Source organism: Oryctolagus cuniculus, chromosome X (assembly GCF_051225735.1).
Source record: "Oryctolagus cuniculus isolate XC-2025 breed Fujian yellow rabbit chromosome X, ASM5122573v1, whole genome shotgun sequence".
In the NCBI taxonomy this organism is placed as follows: Eukaryota; Metazoa; Chordata; class Mammalia; order Lagomorpha; family Leporidae; genus Oryctolagus; species Oryctolagus cuniculus.
Window position 1 is genome coordinate 97,302,070 of NC_142888.1, and position 17,677 is coordinate 97,319,746.

Here is a 17,677-nt window from a genome sequence, read left to right on the forward strand (position 1 = left end):
GATGAGGACCATAGTCTTTGAAAGGATACCTTAAAGGCAGGGTGACTGAGGAAAAGAAGAAACTGATAAAAATAACAGACTGAAACTTGCTCCCAGTTACTGAAGAAAATTTTTTTAAAAGTATCCTGTAATCCATCAATGCTCTATTAGCTATTAGTCATCATCTCCTTTCATCCCCTCTCCTTCTGCTCCATTATTTTAACACACAGAAAGAAAGAGAAACAGAGGGAGATCTAGCTGCTGGTTCACTCTCCAAATGGCCTTAAGGGCCAGGGCTGGGAAAGGCTGAAGCTAGGAACCGAGAGGTTCTTCTGGGTCTCCCACGTGGGGGCAGGGGCCCAAGAACATGGACCATCTTCCTCTGCTTTTCCAGGCAAGGAGTTAGCAAGGAGTTGGATCGGAAGTGGAGCAGCCGAGATTCAAATTGGTGCCTCTAGGGGTTGCTGGAGTCTCTGGTGGAGGCCTTACTCTCTGTGCCACAACATATTACCCTTCATCTTCAACTTCAGCTTCTTCACTTCCATCCTCAGCCCTTTCCTAATTAATATCATAAATAGCCCCCTCTTTCTTTGCCTTCTTCATTTTCATCCTCTCCTTCCCCGTCCTCATCATCCACATCAGGAACCAAGTACCACTGTAATGGATTCGACCAAATATCTTTGATGGGCTCTGCTCTCCCATCTGCAAGTACATTACAATGGTCAGTAAACCAGATAAAGAAGCCTTCTGTAGAAAATTAAAAATAAGAAATGGTTGGAATTCATCAGTTCTTTATTAGTAATCTCCTTCATACTTCTCTACTTCATATCATCACCTTCTTGACTTTTATCTTCATACCCTTCTTCAATGTCTTCCAATACTACTTCATCATTGTCATCTTCTCCTTCCCCTACCTCATCATCAGCATCAGAAACCAGGTACTTCGGTAATGGATTCTGCAAAATATCATCTTTGTGGACCTCTCCTAACCTATCTGCACCTGCAATGAGATGGTCAGGAAATCAGGTGATGTGCCTTTTCCTGCTGGCTTTGTTCAGCATTTGAATTAAAGTTTTCCTCAAGTCCTTTCCAGATTTCCATCTGAGTTCCATGGGCTTTGGAGAGGGATCACTACTCTCATTCAAATAATGATTTTCATCAAAAATATGTATATTTTGTATATAAAAGCATATATATTCTGTACCTTGATTTAATATATTCAAATTATATATTTTCAAAAGTGTATATATTCAAAAATATATTTATTCTGTATATACTATATATTGTATACATAAAAAATAAATATATATATGTATATTCGGTAACTTGATTTAACATATTCAAATTCTGCATCTTCAACTCTTGTCGGGTAAGACAGAGCATTTTTAGCCTCTGGAGCAGGGCAGACACTTTTTAAATTCATGGTTGACAAACTGTTACCCCCCCAAAATCTGGGATTTTGGCGATCAGTCGTTGGCGGAGTTTGTTATATTTCTGTCTCACTGCCATAATCTCCTCAGGCGCTTATTTCAACCATAGTTCAGTTGCTTGTTCTCTGAGCACCTATAGGTACCTTAGGGTTGAGTCCAGCTCAATTTTCCTAACCTGGGCCGCCGACTCGCTAGGGGGCGTGTAGCGACTTCCCCTTGTGCCTAAAGCGCTGGGGCTCACTCTACCCTAAGTTGCCACCCTTTCAGTATTTCCCCGCTCTGTCCCCTCGCCCACGTGCTACATCTGTCCTTACTGGGCAGCCCCTTTGCCCGAGTGCCTCCAAGCCCACTCCTTGGCGGGTGCCAGAACTGAAAAAGACTAGGGGCGGGGCGGCGGGGCTGAGAGGGAGCGGGGCTCCTGTTCACTTTGGTGAGGCGGCCACGGCAGTGGTGGTCAGCAGCACTGTCACTGAGCTCAGTGCCCTGTGTGCTGTTTGTTCTCCCAAGGGAGCCCAGTTTTGCTTTGGTAAGTGCCTTGGGTGTGAGCGGGAGTCCTGTGCTGGCATGTTTATGTTCTCAGTAACTAATGTCATGTGGATGTCTTCTTTATTATAGCAGTCCTTCCTGTCTACTTGCCTTGTTAGTGCCGTTGTCACAAAATCTTCCTTTCCATGACTTCATAACAGTATCATTTATATAGCAGCAGGCATGTCCTGTTGTTATGTTGTCATTTGTAGATTACCAGCACCTGAGCATGAAAGCCAGTGCCAGCCCCTTGAGGGTGGGCCATGAGCTTACATTTCCACAGCGCCCTCAGCCTGGTCCAGGGCGTTGTTCAGGATGCCTTCATGTACACATTTATGACAGGGAACTAGGGCCAGTATCATCTTTCACCCCGTCAAGGTCACATGTTTTTTTCCTTCCCTACATTTTTATGGGATTTACATAACCATGAATTTTTGAAATTTTCCAAAGTATAATTCTAGACACCAATATGCTTATTTAATTCTATTCTGTTAAGTTACCTCATCTTAAATTTGATTTCAGTTCCTGGAATATTTTATTAGAATTGTTTTATCTGACCTGTTTCTACCAAATTCTGTTGTATCTGCTTCTCAAATTATTCTTGCTCTATCTAAATTTGTCAGTAATCACAATAACTTTTATAACACATGTTCATCACCTTTTTATTTTTTTCTGCTTGAATATGCTGTTCTGTGTATTTATTTAATTGATATCCAAGTGTAGTCCAATCCTAGAAGTGTTAATTTATGACCATGATGGCTGACTATTCATTGTGAAGTCATGTCCCTCAAAACTCTGTATGTCTCATGAACATCAGGTATGGGGTTGCTCAGATCCACCTTATGATACTCTAATCATTTAATCTTCATTTACCATGCTGATCTGTTCTGTGGTTTTACAAATTTTAGAGTGTACAGCCTTGGACACTGGATTATTTCTTTTAAAATTCTTTGTAAAGTTGTAGAATTTTTTTCCTCCAATTTTTGGTTCTGAAAATTTAAATTTAATGAATTGAAAACTTACATACAGAGGATGGATTCCCACCTGCAGTTTCACTCCCCCTGTATATAACATCAAGGAGGTGGGACTTCAGCCTTGGTCTCCCACATGAGTGGCAGGGTCTGATATACTTGACCTATCTACGTTGCCTCTCAGAAACTGAAATCAGGAGCCAAATCTGAGATTCAAACTGAGACACTCAGCTGGGGAACAAGACCTCACCCACCACTGTCTAAACCACTAGGCCAACTATACTTTCTGCCCCTTATATTTTCTGAAATAAATGCAATATTTTTTACCTGATTTTGGATTGACTTTCAATTTGTCCAAACTATAAATGAAAACCTCATATCATTTCCTTGAGATTATACTGGTAAATACGATTATGTTTCCTAGACTTAATATCCTGCTAATTTCCTTTATTCCTTTGTACAGATGACTTTAGAACTGCTTTGCAAAAATGTCCCTTTAGCTACTTATGCCTAGATTCCTACTTATGCCACATTATTTTTCTAGTCAAAATATTACATTATATATTGTAGTATGTGCTTTGATTTTTATTTTTTGCTTTGTCTCCGCATGATTATGGACATCTGGGTTTATCATCAATAAACTATTTGTAAACATATCTCACATAGTGTATCATGGTTATTTTAATTTAGTTTTTAATAGTAAAGTCAGCAATTTTTTATGAATTCTGAATGTGATTCCAGCAACTTTCGTGTTCCAAAAATTTTCACCGTTGTCCAGGGCCATGCCATGCCATGATTCTCTATTGCAGGTGATTATATATGGAAATGTGTGTGTGTGTATCTCCTTTGTAGGATTTTTATGGAACTTAAAATTTCTCTTTTTTATGTTTTCCAAATTACAATTGTTTATGCTAGTATCATTTCTTTAAGTTTGTTACATGAAGTCACATTTCTTGATTTCAATTTCCACAATTTTCTTTATATTCTTTCTTAGATGTAAACTTTATGGAATCTTTTTCACCCAATTTCTGCATATGTGTTTGTCACTGTAATATGTTTCTTAGAAAATTACCCAGTTATACTCACAGGAATCACAGTATCATTTTATATTGTCACATGTCTTATTTCTTAATTTGCCTTTCATTTTGCTAGTTTTACCTGGTTTTGTCAATAATATAGTGCAAGGTTTGGTGTGCACAGATATCTAGAGCCAGCTGTGTTGTTGTTATCCCAGCCAATGGAATAGAAACAGGCCCTGGTAGAGGCTTGAGCAGCTCCCTCACCAAAACTAAGCAATGTACTCCTTGGACTTTGCTGTTACCTCCTGGTGGGGACACTACCCAGGTCCATAGGAATCAGCTGGAAGCTGCTATTAGTCTTAAGTTTTTTTCTGAACTTCTCTTGGGCTCTTCACTGAGGTCCTGTGAGCCTTGAGGCCAGAGAGCACCATTGTGTGGTTCAGGGCTTCTCCACAGGAAGCTTTGGGGTACAGTAGCACAATGACTGGCTTGAACCAAATGAAGGACTCCAGGGCTTTTGACCTGACCCACCTCAGGCAGCTGCTGTTAGAAGACCTCCTTGGGCCTGACCCTACCTTCTGCCATCCTAGGCTTTCTGTAATGTTTCAGAGAGGACCTTTACCTGATGCCTTTAGATCATTCAGGTCTCTGTGTAGGGAGAGAACCAGCTGGAAAAGAGGGTTCAGTGCCAGGTTGATGCCTATGTAAGGCTTGTTTTCCCCTATGTAACTGTTTCTGAAGATGCTGATTTTAAAGGCCAACTCACAGCAAGCTACCAAACCAGTGAGGTTGTGGAAAATTCCAGACCTTACCTGCAAGTCTCTCCTAACTGCCACTGCACCCACTACATGTTGGCTATCTGAAACCCAGAGGTGGATGCCCCTGTGGACCTGAATTCTTTCCCCAGAGATGACCAGCATTTAACCAACCCAAGACCCCAGGACCTGGAGCAACGTCACATGTTACGGTATAGAAGCAGGAGAAGACCTCACTAACTTGTCAAAGAAGGAGCCCTGGTCAGTGTCCACCCTCTGGCTGCACATTAGAAGAGACCAAAGGCTTCAATTTTGCTCCTCTTCAGTTGAGAGCAGGGCTACAAACGGACTGCTCCTACAAAGATTAGTGCACTGAAACTCAAAAATACTGACTGGTTGGTAGGCAGGTGCTGTCTGGCAATGGGGAGGAGGGTGTGCTTCACCCTTTCAGCCTTGGCTTTTCATTGGTTTATGGCAGGGGAGCATCCATTTCCAGTGTAGTGGAGGAAATACCAAATGTGTTGTTGTTCTGCTCAATCCGTTTCACTGTTTCTAATAAAGGAAGCAGCTGAAGAACAGCAACAAAAAATGCCTTTGCTGTGAAATTATTGTATTAAGTATTGTATTGTATTAAGTAGCAGTATAGTATTTTTATATTCTTTTTTTATATTCTTCTTCCTCTGTATCTAATTGTGAATCTATTAGTGAGTCCAGCTAATTATATATTTCTACTCAGAATCATCATTATAAAAATATATCTTATGACATACATCAATTATTAATTTTCACATTGTATTTGTTTTTTTAAAGCTTTTATTTAATGAGTACATTTTTCATAGGTACAATTTTAGGAATATAGTGGTTCTTTCCCCCATATCCACCCTCCCACCCCGACTCCCATTCCACCACCTACTCCCTTTCCCACCCCCTTCTTCATTATGGTTCATTTTTAGTTTAACTTTAGATACAGAGGACCAACTCTATGTTAAGTATATAGTTCAAGAATTTGCACCCACACACCCACACAAAATATATAATACAGTTTGAGTACAAGTTTTGAGTTAATTCTCCTAGTATTACTCATTAAGGATGGAGGTCCTACATGGGGAGTAAGTGCACAGTGACTTCTGTTGTTCCTTTAACAATTAACATTCTTATTTATGACATCAGTGATCACCTGACGCTCTTGCCTTGAGCTTCCATGGCTATGAAAGCCTTTTATGACCGAAGACTCCATCAGTAATTGGACACAGTCATAAGCAAAGTGGAAGTTCTCGCCTCCCTTCAGAGAAAAGTACATCCTTCTTTGATGGACCCTTCTTTCCACTGAGGTCTCACAGAGATCCTTCATATAGGATATTTTTTGCCACAGTGTCTTGGCTTTCCATGCCTGAAATGTTCTCACAGGCCTTTCAGCCAGACCAGGTAGCCTTAAGGGTCAATACTGAGGTCAGAGTGTTATTTACAGCGAATTTCATTCTAGGAGTCTGCTGTGTGGACTGCTTCCCGTATTGGACATTTCCTACTTTTTAATTCTGTCTGTTATTATTTCCAGGCACTTAATGTTATTTATATGGTCACTTTTACACTTAAATCTATCTATATGTTGACTTTAACATTTAATATGGTCACTTTAACAGTTATGATGGCGTATGTACCACCGATTTTCATGGTTTTGGAGTCCCCTGACAAGTTTTTAGGCTGTAGGCTTTGAAGTAAGTCTGTAGGACTGTATGCAGAACTATACACCTTTATAGTTATATACTACCTCCTCCCTCTCTTATTTTTTACATATGATTAACTCGGTGTTACATAAAGAGTTCAACATTAGTATGAAGAAGACAAAAGAAAAGGAAAGAAAGAAAACAAATAAAAAAAGGAAATACAAAATAAAAAGTAACAATAAAAAACTGTCCCTTGACCAGACGAGTGTTATTCAAGTCAATGTTTCTAAAAATGTCTATTTCACTTCTATAGTTTTCATTTTAGGATTGCTATTAATTCTCACAGATCAGGGAGAGTATATGGAATTTGTCTCTTTAGGACAGGGTTATTTCACTAGTATGAAGTTTTCCAGCTTGATACCTTTTGTTGCAAATGACTGAATTTCATTTTTTAATGCTGTGTAGTATTCCATAGTGTACATATCCTACAATTTCTTTAACCAGTCTTCGGTTGATGGGCATTTAGGTTGATTCCATGTCTTAGCTGTTGTGAATTGAGCTGCAATAAAAAAGGAGGTGCAGATAACTCTTTTGTTTACAGATTTCACTTCCCTTGGGTAAATTCCCAGGAGAGGGATTGCTGGGTCATAGGTAGGTCTATATTCAGATTTTTGAGGTATCTCCATACTATCTTGCCTAGTAGCTTTACCAGTTTACATTCCCACCAACAGTGTGTTAGGGTGCCCTTTCCCCCACATATTCTCAGGAATTTGTTGTTTGTTGATTTCTGTATGAGGGCCAATCTAACTGGGGAGAGGTGAAACCTCATTGTGGTTTTGATTTGTGTTTCATTGATGGCTAGTGATCCTAAACATCATTTCATGTGTCTGTTGGCCATTTGGATTTCCTCTTTTGAAAAATATCTGTTTAAATCCTTTGCTCATTTCTTAACTGGGTTGTTTGTTTTGTTATTGTGGAGTTTGTTGATCACTTTGTAGATTCTGGTTATTAATCCTTTAACAGTTGCATAGTTTGCAAATAATTTCTCCCATTCTGTCAGTTGCCTCTTCACTTTACTGACTGTTTCTTTTGCTGTACAGAAGCTTCTCAAATTGAGGTAATCCCATTTGTTCATTTTGGCTTTGACTGTCTGTGCCTCTTGAGTATTTTCCAGAATTCTTTGCCTGTGCCAAAGTCTTGCAAGGTTTCTGCCAATATTCTTGATTAACTTGATGGTGGTGGGGCATATATTTAAATCTTTAATCCATGTTGAGTGGATTTTTGTGTAATGTGTGTAGTAGGGGTCTTGCTTCATACTTCTGTGTGTGAACATCCACTTTTACCAGCACCGTTTGTTGAAGAGACTGTCCTTGCTCCAGGGATTGGTTTTAGCTCCTTTGTCAAATGTAAGTTGGTTATAGATGTTTGGATTGATTTCTGGGATTTCTATTCTGTTCCATTGGTGTATCTATCTATTTTTGTAACAGGACTAGGCTGTTTTGATGATAACTGCCTTGTAGTATATCTTAAAGTCTGGTATTGTGATGCCTCTGGCTTTGTTTTTGCTGCATAAGATTGATTTAGCTATTGGAGCTCTCCTTTTCCTCCATATGAATTTCAGAATCCTTTTATCTAATCTGAGAAGAATGTTTTTGTTATTTTTATTGGTATCACATCGAATCTGTAAATTCTTTCATAAGAATGGACATTTTGATGATATTGATTCTTCCAATCCATGAACATGGCATAGTTTCCATTTTTTCATCTTCTTCTATTTCTTTTTTTAATATTTTGTAATTCTAATCAGAGAGATCTTTGACATCCTTGGTTTGGCTATTGTGAATGGGATTGATCTTAGAAGTTCTTTCTCAGCAGTGGCATTGTCTGTGTATACAAAAAATGTTGATTTTTGTGTATTGACTTTATATCCTGCTGCTTTACCAAACTGTTCTATGAGTTCCAATAATTCTGTAGTAGAGTCTTTTGCATCTCTATAAATATAATTATTTCATATGCAAAAACGGATAGTTTGACTTCATCCTTCCCAATTTCTAGCCCTTTGATTTCTTTTTTCTTGACTAATGGCTCTGGCTCATTCTTCTAGAACTATATTGAATAGCAATGGTGAGAGTGGACATCCCTGTCTGGTACCAGATCTCAATGGGAATGCTTCCAACTTTTCCCCATTTGATAGGATGCTGGCCTTGTGTTTGTCATAAATTGCCTTGTTTCTGTTGAGGAATGGTTACTTTAAACCCAATTTGATTAGAGTTTTCATCATAAAATGGTGTTTTATTTTATCAAATGCTTTCTCTGCATCTATACAGATAATCATATGGTTTTTGTTCTTCAATTTGTTAATGTATGTATTACATTGATTGATTTGCAAATGTTGAACCATCAATGCATTCCAGGGATAAATCCCACTTGGTCCAGGTGAGTGATCTTTCTGATGTGTAGTTGGATTCGATTGGCCAGAATTTTGTTGAGGATTTTTGCATCTATATTCATCTGAGAGATTGGTCTATAGTTTTCTTTCTCTGTTGCTTTTTTTCCAGGTTTAGGAATTAAGGTGATAATGGCTTCATAGAAAGAATTTGGGAGTATTCCCTCCCTTTCAATTGTTTTGAATCATTTGAGAAGAACTGGGGTTAGTTCTTTAAATGTCTGGTAGATTTCAGCAGTGAAGCCGTCCAGTCCTGGACTCTTCTTTGTTAGGAAGGCATTTATTACTGGTTCAATTTCTGTCTTCATTATGGGTCTGTTTAGATTTTATTTACCTTATTTGCTCAATTTAGGTAAGTTGTATGTGTCCAGGAATCTACTCATTTATTATAGGTTTTCCAGTTTGTTGGCATACACTCTTTCTAGTAGTTTCTGGTGATTTTTTTTTATTTCTGTGGTGTCTATTGTTACGTTTCCTTTTCCATATATAATTTTATTGATTTGCATCTTCTATCTCCTTTTTTGGTTAGTTGGGCAAATGGTGTGTCATATTTGTTTATTTTTTCAAAAAAACCACTTCTTCAGGGCTGACGCTGTGGCACAGTGGGTTGACAATTTGGCCTGAAGTGCCAGAATCCCATATGGGTGCCAGTATGAGACCCAGCTGCCCCACTTCTGATCTAGCTCTCTGTTATGGCCTGGAAAAGCAGTAGAGGATGGCCCAAGTCCTTGGGACCCTGCAGCAGCATGGGATACCCAGAAGAAGCTCATGGCTCCTGACTTTGGATCAGCGTGGTTCCAACCATTGCATCCAACCGAGGAGTGAACCATCGGATTGAAGATCCCCCTCTCTCTCTGCCACTCCTCTCTGTGTAACTCTTTCGAATAAACAAATAAATCTTAAAAAAAAAAAAAACAGCTGTTCGTTTTACTGATCTTTTGTATTGTTTTTTTGGTTTCAATTTTGTTGATTTCTTTTCTAATTATAATTATTTCTTCTACTGGTATTGGGTTTAGTTTGCTGCAGCTGTTCTAGATCCTTGAGGTGCATAGAGAGTTCATTTATTTGGGCATTTCCAGTTTTTTGATAAAGGCACCAATTGCTATAAACTTTATTCTTAATACTGCTTTTGCAGTATCCCACAAATTTTGGTAAGTTGTATTGTCATCCTCATTTGTTTTGCAGAACGTTTTTTATTTCTTCTATGACCAACTGCTCATTCAGAAACATGTTGTTCATTCTCCATGTGTTTGCCTATAATGCAGATTCTTGAGTTGTTGATTTCCAGCTTGTGGTCTGAGAAGATGGATGGTATATTTCGATTTTTTTTGAATTTGCTGAGACTCCCTTTATGTCCTAGCATATGGTCAATCCTAGAGAAAGTTCCATGCACTGGGGAGAAAAATGTGTACTCGTTTGCTGTAGGGTGGAAGGCTCTTTAGTTATCTGCTAAGTCTGGTCTGTAGCATCAATTACCTCTATTGTTTCCTTGTTCATTTTCTGTCTGGTTGATCTTCCAATGCTGAAAGTGGGGTATTGAAGTCCCCTGTTACTATTGTATTTGAGTTTACATATCCCTTTAAATCCCTTAATAATTCTTTCAAATAGCCTTTGTCTCTTTTAATAGTTTTTGTGTTAAAGTCTATTTTGTCTGATATTAGGATGGGCACATTGGCTCTTTTTTGGTTTCTGTTATCATGGAACATCTTTTTTCATCCTTTCATTTTCAGTCTGTGTGCCTCTTTGTTGGTAAAGTGTGTTGCTTGTAGGCAGCAGATAGATGGGGTTTCTTTTTTAATCCATTCAGTTAGTCTGTGTCTTTTAACTGGGGAGCTGAGACCATTTGCATTCAGTGTGACTATTTTTAAATACTGGCTTTTTCTTGTCATGTTTCTGTAATGTGGATTTCGTTTGTACTTTTGCTGGGTCATTTTTTACATTTATCTTGTTTTGTAGTGAAGTTCCTGTTTCTGAGACAGTGTTGTAGGTCTTTGTGCAAAGATACAAATTGTTTCAATTTCTGTTTGCTGTGGAAAATCCTTATTCCTCCTTCATTCATAAATGAATGTTTTGCAGGGTACAGTATTCTGGGTTGACTGTTTTTTTTTCTTAGGACTTGAAATATATCTTGCCATTGTCTTCTAGCCTTGTAGGGTTTGTGATGAGAAGTCCGGCGTGAGTATGATTGGATTATCTCTGAATGTGATTTGTCATTTTTCTCTGGAACATTTTAAAATACATACTTTGTATTTCACTGAGCTGAGTGTTGCCACAATGTGAATGGTGAATTCCTTTTATGGTCATATCTATTAGGAGTTCTGTGTATTCTTGTACTTCGATGTCTCTTTCCATTTGTCTATTGTAGAGGTTTTCTGATATAATTTCATTTAGAAGTCCTTCTAATCTGTTCTTTCTTTCCACACCTTCTGGAACTCCTATGATCCATATATTCAGTTACTTTATAGAATCTTGTAAATCTGCAACCATGATTTTTAATTTTCTAATTTCTTCTTCTTGTGCTTGGTTTGACTGTATTATTTCTGGAAGTCTCTCTTCTAGTTCTGATATTCACTCTTCTATCTCATGTGTTCAACTTCTAAGAGTTTCCACTGTATGTTTTATCTTGTCAATTGAATTTTTCATTTCTAGTATTTCATTTTGGCTTCTCTTTAAAATTTCAATTTCTTGGGAGTGCTTTTCATTCATATCTTGAATCTGTTTTTGATTGCTTCTAAGTAATCTGATTATTACTTTTCTGAATTAGTTTTCAGGCATAGTCTCAATTTCTTCTTATTCAGCCTCCATTATTGAAGATTTAGATTGCTTCATTGTCAAGTTCATAAATTCTTCTTTATTCTTATTCAGGATTTTTCCTTTCTTCTTCAACATTTATGTTTGGTTTCTGGTTGGTTTTATTTTTAAATTGATTTCCCTCTGCTATGAGCCACTATGTGTCTGCGTCCTTTGCAAGTGGAAGCACGCAGCTCCCCCTCCTGGAGCTTTGTTTACTTCTGGGTCCTGATGGAGGTGGATACCCGGGCTTTGGTGTATAAGCCATGCCTACTGGGGCTGGGCTCCCAGCCCATTTGTATGTAAAAGGAGCATGGGTTTTCGTTGTTTAATATTACTCTTTTTTTTGGACAGAAAGAGTTAGACAGTGAGAGAGTGAGAGACAGAGAGAAAGGTCTTCCTTTTCCATTGGTTCACCCCCAAAATGGTCGCTACGGCTGCAATGCTGCACCAATCTGAAGCCAGAAGCCAGGTGCTTTCTCCTGGTCTCCCATGTGGGGTGCAGGGCCCAGGCACTTGGGCCATCCTCCACTGCCTTCCCGGGCCACAACAGAGAGCTGGACTGGAAGAGGAGCAACTGGGACAGAATCCGACACCCCAACTGGGACTAGAACCTGGGGGTGCTGGCGCCACAGACTGAGGATTAGCCTAGTGAGCCACGGTGCTGGCCAAATATTACTTGTTGTTGTATAACTTGTGTGATGGGGGGAAGTCACTCTGAATTGTTGTGATCCTTGTTCCCACATGAGTGTGTTGTGAGGTTGCCCCCGCAATTGATGGGTTTGTGCATGGGAGGTGAATGTGGTAGCCAGCTGCCTATATTCAAAAATATAAACAATCAATATAGCTTCTCTCTGCCAGCTGTAGCTCCAATGGATTGTGGCGTGTTCAACCTCTCTACCCATCCCCCAGAATTTCTGCTTCTTCCCGCTTAGATCTCCAAGCACTGTTCACCAAATTAACCCAATCATCAATGTCTGCATATCTGTAGGCTGTCAACCTCTCAGCTGGTTTGCTGAGGAAGTGGCACCTGTCTCCTCACTGGGTCCCTGTGCCACTTCTCTACACCTTGGCCACCTCTCTGCTTCCCCCAGCATGGACCTGAGCAGCTTCTGGTGGAATCCTGGCCCACTCCACGTGAACTTTCATGATTCCACCACCTGCTTGTACCCCTCTTCTTATTAATTATCCGTTTTTCCTTGCTGACTTGGAATGTCCCACTGCTATACTACCATCTTGCCCCAACCTCCCACATTATCTTTGAATGCATTCCAATAACTTGTGTATATCACGAATAAATTCCTTCACTCCAATACTAGCAGAAGGAATCCATGGACACTTGGGTTTGCTTTTTCATTGTTTGGTCATTAATTCATTCTAAATTCTGTAATTGGCTGTAGCAAGATTCATGTTCAGCACTTCTCAGAATTATCCAGGGCCAGCTGTCTCTTCTTCACTTTCTGCATTGCAGTATGTGTGTGTGTGTGTGTGTGTGTGTATAGGTGTGTGTATATATATAATGTGTATATATATATTTCTTTTCTGGATTTTTATGAGACTGGAAATCTTTGAAGTTTTAAAATTTTCAAACGACAGTTTGTCGTACTGGTATTTTAATGTTTAGTATAACAGTTCCATTATATGTTTCCTTCATTTAAGTTTCAAACGTTGTATTTATATTAAGTGTGAAATTTAATGAACACCTTTTCGCCCAATTTCTGTATCTCATGGCACAGCATCAGGAGAATCTGTAGGGTCAGGTGGAAGCAAGTGCACACTGATGCTCATTTTCATAGGATTGGGACATCATTGTTGTTCCACCAGGCCCACACATGAATGTTTCTCCAAGGCATGCATTTCCTCATGTCCATAGCAGGGGAAGTTGATGCAATAGTGGTCTAAAAGCTGATTTAATTATATCATGGTTGACATAGGTTTGACTGTGTGGAATTTGGCTTCTACTGCCTAAAAACACCTGGTTGGTTAAAGTGTAGTATTCATAATCTTGACCAGATTGCATGGTTCTGTTTACATAGACAAGTACATAAGATTAGAGAATATTGAACACAATTCTTATTCTTTGTTGTTTCTGTGTCTAGATACTATTCTCCATAAGAGTAATAATAACAAGATTTTAAATGAATGATTATAAATGATTTTGATGAGAAGAGACAGGAAGAGAGATCATCCACCTCCCGTTTGAATCCACAAATGACCACATTATTCTGTCTGGATAGCTGAAGCCAGTAGCACAGATCTCCATCCAGGCCTGTCATGTGAGTGGCAGGGACTCAAGAATGGTTGCTCCCCGGGGAACTTGATGGAAAGCAGCATAGATGGGACTCAAATGTGCACTCACATATGGGTTGCCAGAGTCCACAAGATCTTCTTAACCTGCTCTACTACAGCGTCCACCTTAATATAAAATATATTTTTGGTAAAAGTTAAACAGTAACAGAGTTTGTATATTTGGTGTATGTAAAACTACAGATTTGATGGGGGCCTCTAAATATGGCTAATGTGCTTGCATTCTTGAGACTGATGAAATGGAGGATTAAGTGTTATTAGGACAATCTTCTAACTCCAGATGACCCCTGGAGGCCTGATGAGGATGTAGTAATTCCCAAATGAACAATAAAGGCCACGCAGGATGCTGGCCAGATCTTGGGGTCAAGGGAGTCACAGGAAGACAGCAATGAAGTGTGAACCTCTAACACTCTTCTTGGAACCTATTGGAAACAGATAAAGACAGAAAACAAGAAAATCCTTGCCCATGAACATAATATCCAAAAGGGAAGGAAGACTTATCCCTAACCCAGATCCCTTTGATCCCAAGGACTGTGATATCCTCCTAGGGAAATGGGCTCATCCCTGAGACCCCCACAAACCAGACAATGATGAGATGGACCCCATCATTCCCATAGCACAGGACCAATCCACACCTGTTCAGGAAGTCATAGAATATAGGATCTCTTAAGGCAGATGAAATGCAGGGCTGACTTCAGAATAGACATGACACTGTTGAGGCTTGTCTGCCAGCTGGCAGCTGCTGACAGAGAAACCTACACCCACTGTCTAAAGGAGGCTGTAATGAAATGCTGACCCCAGCTGGACAAGCTCAGAATGTCCAGTTATTACAGATGCAACATTCCATTCATTTCTCACATGCATGGATAAAGTAACATTGATCTATAAGAACCACTCCTTTTTTTGTTAGAGCAACTGAGAAATATGGGGAAAGAGATGAGGGGAGCTTGAGGGAGAGATACAAAGGCACAAATAAAATAGAGTTCCCAAAAAGCTGGTTTATTCTCCATGTGGGAAACATATGAGACAAGGCCAGGTCACTACCTCTCATTCTAGGTCACCTACTTGGTGGCATGTACCAATGCCAACTCACTAGTCAAAGTGATCAGTTTCAGTTCATAATTGATCATAATGATAGGACTAAGAATCAAAGAGATCACATAAACAAGACTAGTGTCTGCTAATATTAACTGATAGAATTAAAAAAGAGAGAATGATCCAATATAGGAAGTGGGATACACAGCAGACTCATAGAATGGCAGATGTCCTAAACAGCACTCTGGTCTCAGAATCAGCCCTTAAGGCATTCGGATCTGGCTGAAGAGCCCATGAGAGTATTTTAGGCATGGAAAGCCAAGACACTCTGGCAAAAAAAGGACTTAAATGAAAGATCTCTGCAAGTGAGATCCCAGTAGAAAGAATGGGCCATCAAAGAAGTAGGTACCTTTCTCTGAAGGGAGGAAAGAACTTCCACTTTGACTATGACCTTGTCTAAATGAGATCGAAGTCGGCAAACTCAAAAGGCTTCCATAGCCTTGGCAACTGGTGACAAGAGCCTTGAGTGATTACTGATGCCATAAAAAGAGTGTCAAATTGTTAAGTCAACAACAGGAGTCACTGTGCACTTACTCCTCATGTAGGATCTCTGTCCTTAATGTGTTGTATAATGTGATTTAATGCTATAACTAGTACTCAAACAGTATTTTACACTTTATGTTCTGTGTGGGTGCAAACTGATGAAATCTTTACTTAATATATACTAAATCGATCTTCTGTATATAAAGAGAATTGAAAATGAATCTTGATGTGAATGGAATGGGAGAGGGAGCGGGAGATGGGAGGGGTGCGAGTGGGAGGGAAGTTATGGGGGGGAGACATTGTAATCCATAAACTGTACAATAGAAATTTATATTTACTAAATAAAGGTTAAAAAAGAAATTTATATTTATTAAATAAAAGTTTAAAAAATAGTTGCCTTACAATAAAATGATAAATTAAAAAAAGAAGCTTCAATGTGCAATGGATCCTGTACATGAACCCATGCACTAGGTGATGATTGCAGTTCTCTGAAGGGCATGATACACCTGGGCCAAACTCCTGCTAAGGCCTTTGACCTTACTTGATGCATTCCAGATGCAGTGAGACCAATAGTGTATGTTGGGCCCTAGTGCTTGCATGCATGTCCTTGTCTCTTATTGGCCATCATTAGCTCTTTTACTTGGGCTGGTAAGATCTCTCTGAGTGTGGCTGGTTTTTTAGCTTTCTTGTTCACTGCATCGCTTTCAAGTTTTCCTGCCTTAGACTTATAAATTCTTTCCTCTTCCATCTTTTGACTTGTGCCCCTCCATACCCCACATTTGTTGTTTTCTCCTATACTGGAAAACCTTGTTTGTTTCCACAGTCAAATGACTATCTTTGTGTCAAATCCAGCCCATGACCTGTTTCTCCAAATAAAGTTTTATTAACACATGGTCCCAATCAGTGTTTATAGAATGATTAGGACTTCCTGCTTGGTACAGAGGCAAGCTGAGTGGTAACGACAGATGCTGGGAGAACCTCAGAGTGAATGATGTGCTGGGTGGCTCTGATTAGGCCCGACATGTAAACATTTTCAATCCAGACCACAGGGCCCTTGCTCGTGTTATTTCCTCAGCAGGCTGAATTCCTTCCCTGGCCTGAGCACCCTCGCTGCTTCTCTTGCGGGGAGAGATGACCACGGGCAATCTGTGAGTAAACTACCATCTGGTTGAAAGTGGAAGAGACCAGGGAGCGGAGTGAAAGGTGGATGGGGGGAGCTCAGACTACAACTTGGGTCTGTGGGGTCTGCTTAGTTTTTATAAGCCCTGGGTACTGACCCTACCCCTTCCTCAGGTGGACTCTTGCAGTGGAGCTGGACTAGAATCACCCTCCTCCCTTCACCTCCCCAGCCAGAAATTGTCGCTCCCCCTCTTCGTGGAGGAACGACACTAAGCCCTGCCTAGGCTTCATATCCGAGTCACGGCACCATTATGTCGCTCCCCCTCTTCGTGGAGGAATGACACAGGACCCTGCGCTGTTCTTTGTCTGCTCGGCCCTCCCCGGGTTTGCTGCTGGTTCTTCCCGGGTTGGCTACTATCCCTTCCACCTCCGTGGAAGGGCAGTTCCCCCTGGCCACATTCCCCACTTCCGCAGGGGAGCGGCACACCGCCGGCCGGCTCTCTCGGGGGCTGCACAGCTGTTCCCCTTAGATGTTCCTGGTGCATGCCGTCTCTCTCCTCCTTTATAGTCCTCCTCCGCCAATCCCAACTCGGCTGCCCACACGCCGAGTACGCTGCTCTCCAATCAGGAGCAAGTCCTACAGTTAATTGGTTGAACTGGAGGCAGCTGTGCGGAAGCTGTTTACTTCTCTCCCAGCGCCATATTGTGGGAGAGCAGATGCATAGAATAAGTCTTAATTCCAGTAACTCAGTCTAGTCCGGTTGCTCCCCACAGAAATCATACCCGTCTTGCTTGCACAACTGATGGGTTTCCAGGGGAAGGCCAACTGGATTTAGTCCTAGGCAGTGGGCTGTGCCTGTGGATGTGGAAGTCCTGAAAACGATGACTATAATGGAAGTGGGCATTGTCTTCCTGCCACCCTCATCATCTAGGTCTTTATCATTTGTCCAAGAACACTGCCCTTAATGCTCAGCATTCCCCCTTCAAATTTAACCTTCTCACATTATGTACCTGGGTATTCCATCTAGGATTACCCCAAGCCCTAGCCCATGCCCTAATATTAATAAAACCATAAGCACTTGTTCTTTTTTGAA

At 40.3% G+C, this 17,677-nt stretch overlaps 1 long non-coding RNA gene across 1 annotated transcript in view; it reads left to right on the plus strand.

Moving 5' to 3' along the window:
- The first annotated feature begins 1,699 nt into the window (after positions 1-1,699).
- The window catches only part of LOC149119705 (uncharacterized), a 69,822-nt gene continuing 53,844 nt past the window's right edge, over positions 1,700-17,677 (plus strand). The window contains exon 1 of the long non-coding RNA XR_016227972.1: positions 1,700-1,935. This is a non-coding gene — a long non-coding RNA (uncharacterized LOC149119705). The remainder of the gene's footprint in view (positions 1,936-17,677) is intronic.